The sequence below is a fragment of the Tachysurus vachellii genome, chromosome 10 (genome assembly GCF_030014155.1).
Source record: "Tachysurus vachellii isolate PV-2020 chromosome 10, HZAU_Pvac_v1, whole genome shotgun sequence".
NCBI lineage: Eukaryota > Metazoa > Chordata > Actinopteri > Siluriformes > Bagridae > Tachysurus > Tachysurus vachellii.
Window position 1 is genome coordinate 1,032,501 of NC_083469.1, and position 6,876 is coordinate 1,039,376.

Consider the following 6,876-nt stretch of genomic DNA (forward strand, 5'->3'; position numbering starts at 1 on the left):
GTGATGGAGGTGATGTAAGAGATTATATGACATTACACCCTGACTGTTATGACATGTTTATAACAACATCCTGTAGCTGTAATGGTCAGAGGTTCAGCAGGTCCTCCAGCGATGAATGATGTTCACACTTTAACCCTTCATTAACAGCTTTATACTAAAACATCAGCAGAACGTGAAGTGTCTTATAATTCTACATAAATTCTATTTATAGGTTTATCTATGTGACATAAGCACTGACCTTTGACCTTTAGTGAACAAGGCATTTCTACGGAAACGACTATAAGAGGATCTCTTTTCATCTAACTGGCCAGTGTTTATTAGTGTTAATGAAACTTACAACACACTGTTCATTTTTAACTCTTAAAGTTTCTTAAAGAGACAAAACTATTCTTAATATTCAGGTCATTTTAATAGTTAAATAAAAAAAAAAAAACAGTTGTTTTATAATATAGCATGTTGTTAACTTGTTTATGGTTCCACACTTTTTAACACTTTTTAAGCATTGATTGCTTTATTCACATACAGACTGATTGATTGATTGATTGATTGATTGGTTGAACAAACGAACACATAGTTCATTAAGAGCATTAGACCAAACTGACAAGACAGTTGAACTGAAGTAAATCTGTCTAAATCCCGGCTGGTCTTTGTCTCCTCCTGCTGGTGTTCAGTGTGAGGTTCAGAGGAAACACTCCATGAGTTTAAGAGGAACTGTGTCAGGATCTGGCCTTGACTTTTTCCTGTTTGGACTCTACGGCAACATTCTTGCAGTTTGTTTATCTGTGTCGTGTGTCTTTGTTTTTTTTTGTTTTTTTTTGTTTTTTGTGTGTTAGTGCGAATAGAATATTAGTTCATTTTTAAGGATGTTTCCTGATAATATGATGACATTTTCCTGATTTGTGGAAAAAAAACATAAAACGTTCCAGAAACATTCATTGGACTTATTTTAGAGTGACAGTTATGTTCATTTATTTTGTTAAAATATAGCATGTGTTTAATGTATTAAAGGTGGGGTCTCCGTTGTTTGAGAAATGCTTCAGAAAACTGAGTCGGGACGACAAACAAAACTTAATCAAAACAAACGTGTAGCCAATGAGCAGAAAGGGGCGTGTCTTGTCGATATGGGCGGAGAGAGTGTTCAGTGCGCATGTGTGACATTAGCAGAAAGCGGTTTTAACATTGACATGTGTGACCTTTGGTCTAATCTGGCCCAGTCTGACCCACTCTTCACAAGCACACACACTCAGGATGTGGATGATATTCAGTTTATTTTCTGCACACAAAGCAGTAAAAATGAGAGAATAGTGAGTCATTGAGATGATCTACAGCTCCATCCACAGCAGTTCTCTCTAACTCTGCTTTCAATATAACTAACAATTTACTCAGAATGTATTTAACAAGACAAATAAAAATAAATAAAAATTCTGAATTGTAATTTTTTTCCCAAGAAATTATACAACATGGCTTTGATTTTTTTTCCTTTCTTCTTAAATTTAAATGTTGTGATCGTATAGTGCATTTAACATTAATTAAGAATATGAATAACATTGAATAAAATTATTTGACCATTAATACAGCATAGCAGTTTGCAATAAACATTTGCAAAACAAAGTAAATGCTATATAATAAACAATTACCTGCACACAAAGCAGTAAAAATGAGAGAATAGTGAGTCATTGAGATGATCTACAGCTCCATCTATTTAAGAAACATTTCATGTGGTTAGAGAGCACATGGGACAATGGCGCACATTAAAATATTAGTGCAATCACGCAAACAGAAATAAAATGATCAAAATTCCAAGAAATATAAACAGAAAACACTCCCAAAAATCAACCAGCGTCCACTGTGTGCAATCCCTTACATGCATCGTCTAATATTTGAACATGACACCAATATTTTATAACTCTTAGCACAGAGCTGCAAAAGAAACGACTCACCCACAGCAGTTCTCTCTAACTCTGCTGCAGATAGTTCAAACTCAGCGCGCAATAGCGCCACCGGCGCGGCCAATAGGATGTATTATCACATTACAGCAGGATTTATTTAAAGAACCCTCTGTAATATTTATCCCGTTACACATGGAGGATAAAAACAAAGAAAGAAAGAGAAGAAAGACTTACGATAAGGTAAGAAGTAGGACGTGTTAATATAGGATCAGCTTTCCAGCGCTGGAGAGAACTGAAGGAGCAGGAAGTTGGTCACATATTCACAGATTGGAGTTTCCTGAGTCAATAACTCCTGAGCTAAACGCTGTTACTACACAAATAACACCTCTTTTCTATCGTAGTAATGTAGAGACGCAGCTACAACCGTGTTTTGTGTAGTAACAGTGTTTAGCTCAGGAGTTATTGACTCAGGAAACTCCAATCTGTGAATATGTGACCAACTTTACTTAAGACGCCGAGGCGCTTTTTTCCTTCTCGATAGGTGAGTAACGTTGGTTTTGTTTTGTTACACAGAACTAATATATGTCTTTGTCCTTTACATGATTATGCTTGTGTGTCATTTTTACTTGTTTGTTTATCTACAATCGTATTGTTCTTCACTTCAGCTGTGATAAAGACACGTTTCTTTCCGTTAGTTGCCTGGGTTACATATGTATGTGTGGGCGGAGCTATCGATACAGGGGTGGGACCCATTTGGGTTAGGGGCGTGTTTGTTTTGGTGATTTCAAATGTCAACATTGGCGTTCAAACAACGGAGACCGCACCTTTAAGTGTTGGTGTGATTTAAGTGGCTTAAATTAGTTTGAAATTGGTTGGTTAATTAAAATTGGTTAACAATGAAATAAAATATGAAGTTTAAACTATATTTGTATTAAAGCCACCAACTAGTTTCATACAGTAAACCCTGAATGTGCTAGATGTTAACAGTGACTCCTGGATTTTTTAGACAAAAAAAACAGTTAATTGTTGAAACGTTGAGTTTTTGTCGACTCTTCACTGTGTTATGGTTTGTTGAGTCATATTACATGTGTTACTTCTCGCAACATTCTACCCACCTCAATATAAGGTTTTCAACTGTGACTAATTATAAATCTAACACAATTTCATTTTCGTATCAGGATGTGTGTAATCTAAAAGTTTAATAAACCCTGCTCCTCCTCAAGGTGGAAGAAGGCTGCAGAGGTCCTAGAACTGATCCTTGAGGGAGCCCATAATTAACTGGCAATAAACTGGAGGATTCACCATTTAATTCTACAAAATGGTATCGATCAGACAGGTAGGATCTAAACCAACTTAAAGCCTGTCCTGTGCCTCGCTTCCGGACTACAGTTCTCATACCCCCGCACCGGGACCAGCTGTCGCCTATTTTCCCACACAATAAAGGACGAACTTGAACTCGACCCCATTGCGAAGTCTCAATTTGCTTTAGCAATCAGTCTGAGTGTTTCCTTTTTTGTTTCCAGTTCCGGTTTTGATTCTGTTTCTGTGTTTTGGTTTCTCGATTGTTTGCTGCCTGTCCTGACCTTCTGCCCATTTTTCCCATTTACGATTCCTGCCTGCTCTACGTTGTTGTGTTTGTTTACGATTATTAATAAAGCTGCAAATGGATCATCAGCCTTACGACGCCTCGTTACACCATGAGTATCTGTGTAATTTTGTAAGTGATCTAGGAGAATGTTGTGATCTATAGTGTCGAATGCAGCACTAAGGTCAAGTAGAACTAATAGTGGCTTACAGTCTTGGTCTGAAGCTAAGAACAAGTCATTTGTAACTTTCACAAGTGAAGTTTCTGTGCTATGATGGGGTCTGAAACCTGATTGCTCGAGCAAGAGACATCAGGGATTTTTTCATGTGCATGTGCAAGAGTGTAACATTAAGAACAAGCACTTTAAAGGAATTAAATCTATACTGTGTTCTCTGAGTAACAGTAAGGAAATCACTAAAGATAGTGACAACACCACCTCCACGACCAGTCTGACGAGGCTCATGCTTATAGATATATCCTGATGGTGTAGACTCAATTAGACCGATGTAGTCATTTGGTTTAATCCAAGTTTCAGTAAGATAGACTGCAGTAAGGCTGTTGTCTGAGATGATTTATTTTACAGTAAGTGCTTTGGGTGATCTAATGTTTAGGAGCCCAAACTTTAGGAACTGTTTTTGTTTGTTTCTTTGGCATTTTTCTGGTCTAATTACAGTAAGATTACTTTTTGATCTCACTACTCAGGGAACAGACACACTTTTTATTATGAATGATTTTTATGATTTATATTTATGAATTATGAAAGAAATAAAGTGAACAAATGATAAACCAAACAAATGAAATAAAATGAATAGAATAAATCATACCTGCCCCATTCCTCTAACATCCAGGTAACTAAAGCACCATGAATTCAAACCCACAGTTTCTTCTCTTTTTGACTGATGATATATGATTGTATGATTTAAATAAGTTGTAGCTTTGTAAGCTATCAAAGATACGCAGAGACAGGATTGCTGCTTGTAAACAGAATGGTCGTATTTATTTTTTTATTCAACTTCCTGCGCAGGAACAACGCATCAACCAACTAACTAACTCTCCCGCTTCTTAAAGGGGAAATGCCAAATATGTATGTGTGTGTTTGTCGGTGATTTGTATCTGCCACGTTGTTTGTATCTGCCACCACACAGGCCCCCCCAGAATTCACAAACAGCGGCAACATCAGCTTGCTTGGAGCACGAACATGTCTCCCTGAACGGGTGAAATGATGTGAGCCTGTAGCAGGTAGCACCTCTTGAACATTCTGAGATTTCATCTTGGGGTCTCTACTATTGTTGGTGGTTGGTCGACCCCTCCTAGGAGCCAGCGCCGGAACCATCGGCTGGCCCAGCTCTCCATGAGCTGGTTTAAGTCGGTCGACAGTGACTCGCTCTGTACGGCCCCCGACGTCAACCAGGAAGGTTTTGGCTCCAGCCTCCAGAACACGAAACGGGCCATCGTATGGGGGCCGCAAAGAGTTTCGATGAGCGTCATGACGGATGAAGACGAACTCAGCTGCAGAGAGGTCTTTGGGCATCCAAGCTACCGTCAGTCCATGCTGAGAGGTAGGAACAGGTTTGAAAGCATTGATTCTGTCTAAGAGGGTGGAGCGCTCAGAAGTTAGTCTCCATGGCATTGTGCAATCTGGAATGAAATCTCCGGGGACCCGTAGAGTCTGACCGTACACCAACTCTGCAGAGGAAGTTTGTAGATCCTCCTTGGGAGCCGTTCGCAGGCCCAGCAGGACCCATGGTAGCCGCTCAATCCATCTGTCATCTGTCAGACTGGCCCTCAGCGCAGTTTTGAGAGAGCGATGAAAGCGTTCGCAAAGGCCATTGGCCTGCGGGTGGAAAGCCGTAGTATGGTGCAGCTGCACACCTAAGATTCGAGCCACCTCCGTCCACAACTCAGATGTGAATTGAGGGCCGCGGTCCGAAGATATGTCTGACGGTGTGCCGAACGCGCCACCCAAGTGTCGATGAAGGCCCGTGCAACATCCGCCGTTGTCGTTGAGGTCAATGGCACTGCTTCAGGCCACCTAGTGGTGCGATCCACCATAGTCAGAAGGTGAGTAAACCCCCGGGAGGGCGGCAGTGGACCCACTAGGTCGATGTTAACGTGGTCAAAACGTCGCTCGGGTACCTCAAAAGTTGCCAGTGGAGCTTTGGTGTGTCTCTGCACTTTGGCCCGCTGACATGCCACACACGCTGAAACCCAGTTTCGAACATCCTTTTTCAATCCATGCCACACAAACTTTGAAGAAACCAGTTTCTGTGAAGCTTTCCGCCCCGGGTGTGACAAACTGTGGATGTTGTCAAACACAACGCGCCTCCACTGCACCGGTATTATTGGCCGAGCATGGCCTCTGGAGACATCACACATCAGCGTAGCTCCCGCCTCTGCAAAACGGACGTCAGCTACTTTCAAACTTGAGACAGCTGATCTGTAAGCCTGCACCTCTGTGTCGGATTGCTGATCAGTAGCTAACTGGACAAAGTCTATACCCCAGTGTACTGCTTGCACAACGGCCCTGGAAAGGCAATCTGCTACAACGTTGCTTTTCCCGTCTATGTGCTTGATATCTGTTGTGAACTCAGATATGAAGGCCAGGTGGCGTTGTTGCCTTGAGGACCAGGGTTCAGAGACTTTAGAGATAGCATGAACCAAGGGTTTGTGATCCACAAACGCTGTGAAAACCCGTCCTTCCAAAAAGAAACGAAAGTGTCTTACTGCCAGGAATAGCGCGAGCAACTCTCTGTCAAAAGTGCTGTACTTCCGCTCATTCAGGCGGAGCTGGCGACTGAAAAATGCAAGGGGTTGCCAAACACCATCTACCAGCTGCTCGTGTACTGCACCCACTGCGCAGTCTGACGCATCAGTAGTGATAGCAATGGGGGCACCTGGAATCGGATGAGACAGCATGGTTGCCTGGGCTAAAGCGAGTTTAGTGTCCACAAACGACTTGGTCATCACCTCTGACCAGATAATCTGTGCATTCTTTCTGTGCCCTGTGAGGGCCCTGTACAAAGGATGCATGAGCTGGGCTGCCCGAGGAATGAAACGATGATAGAAATTAACCATCCCCAAAAACTCTTGCAGTGATTTGGGTGTGTGGAACAGGGAACTCTGTAATGGCGTTGACTTTGTCTGGCAAAGGAACTGCCCCCTCGCTTGTGATCCGGTGGCCTAGAAAGTCAATAGCGGCCAGGCCAAACTGACACTTGGCAGGGTTAATTATCAAGCCATGTTGGCCGAGGAGAGCAAACAGCAATTTTAGATGTGTCAGGTGCTCCTCTTTGGACGCACTGGCGACTAAAATGTCATCTAAGTACACGAATAGAAAATCCATGTCTCGTAGGATCGAGTCCATCATTCGCTGAAAGGTTTGTGCTGCGTTCTTGAGTCCAA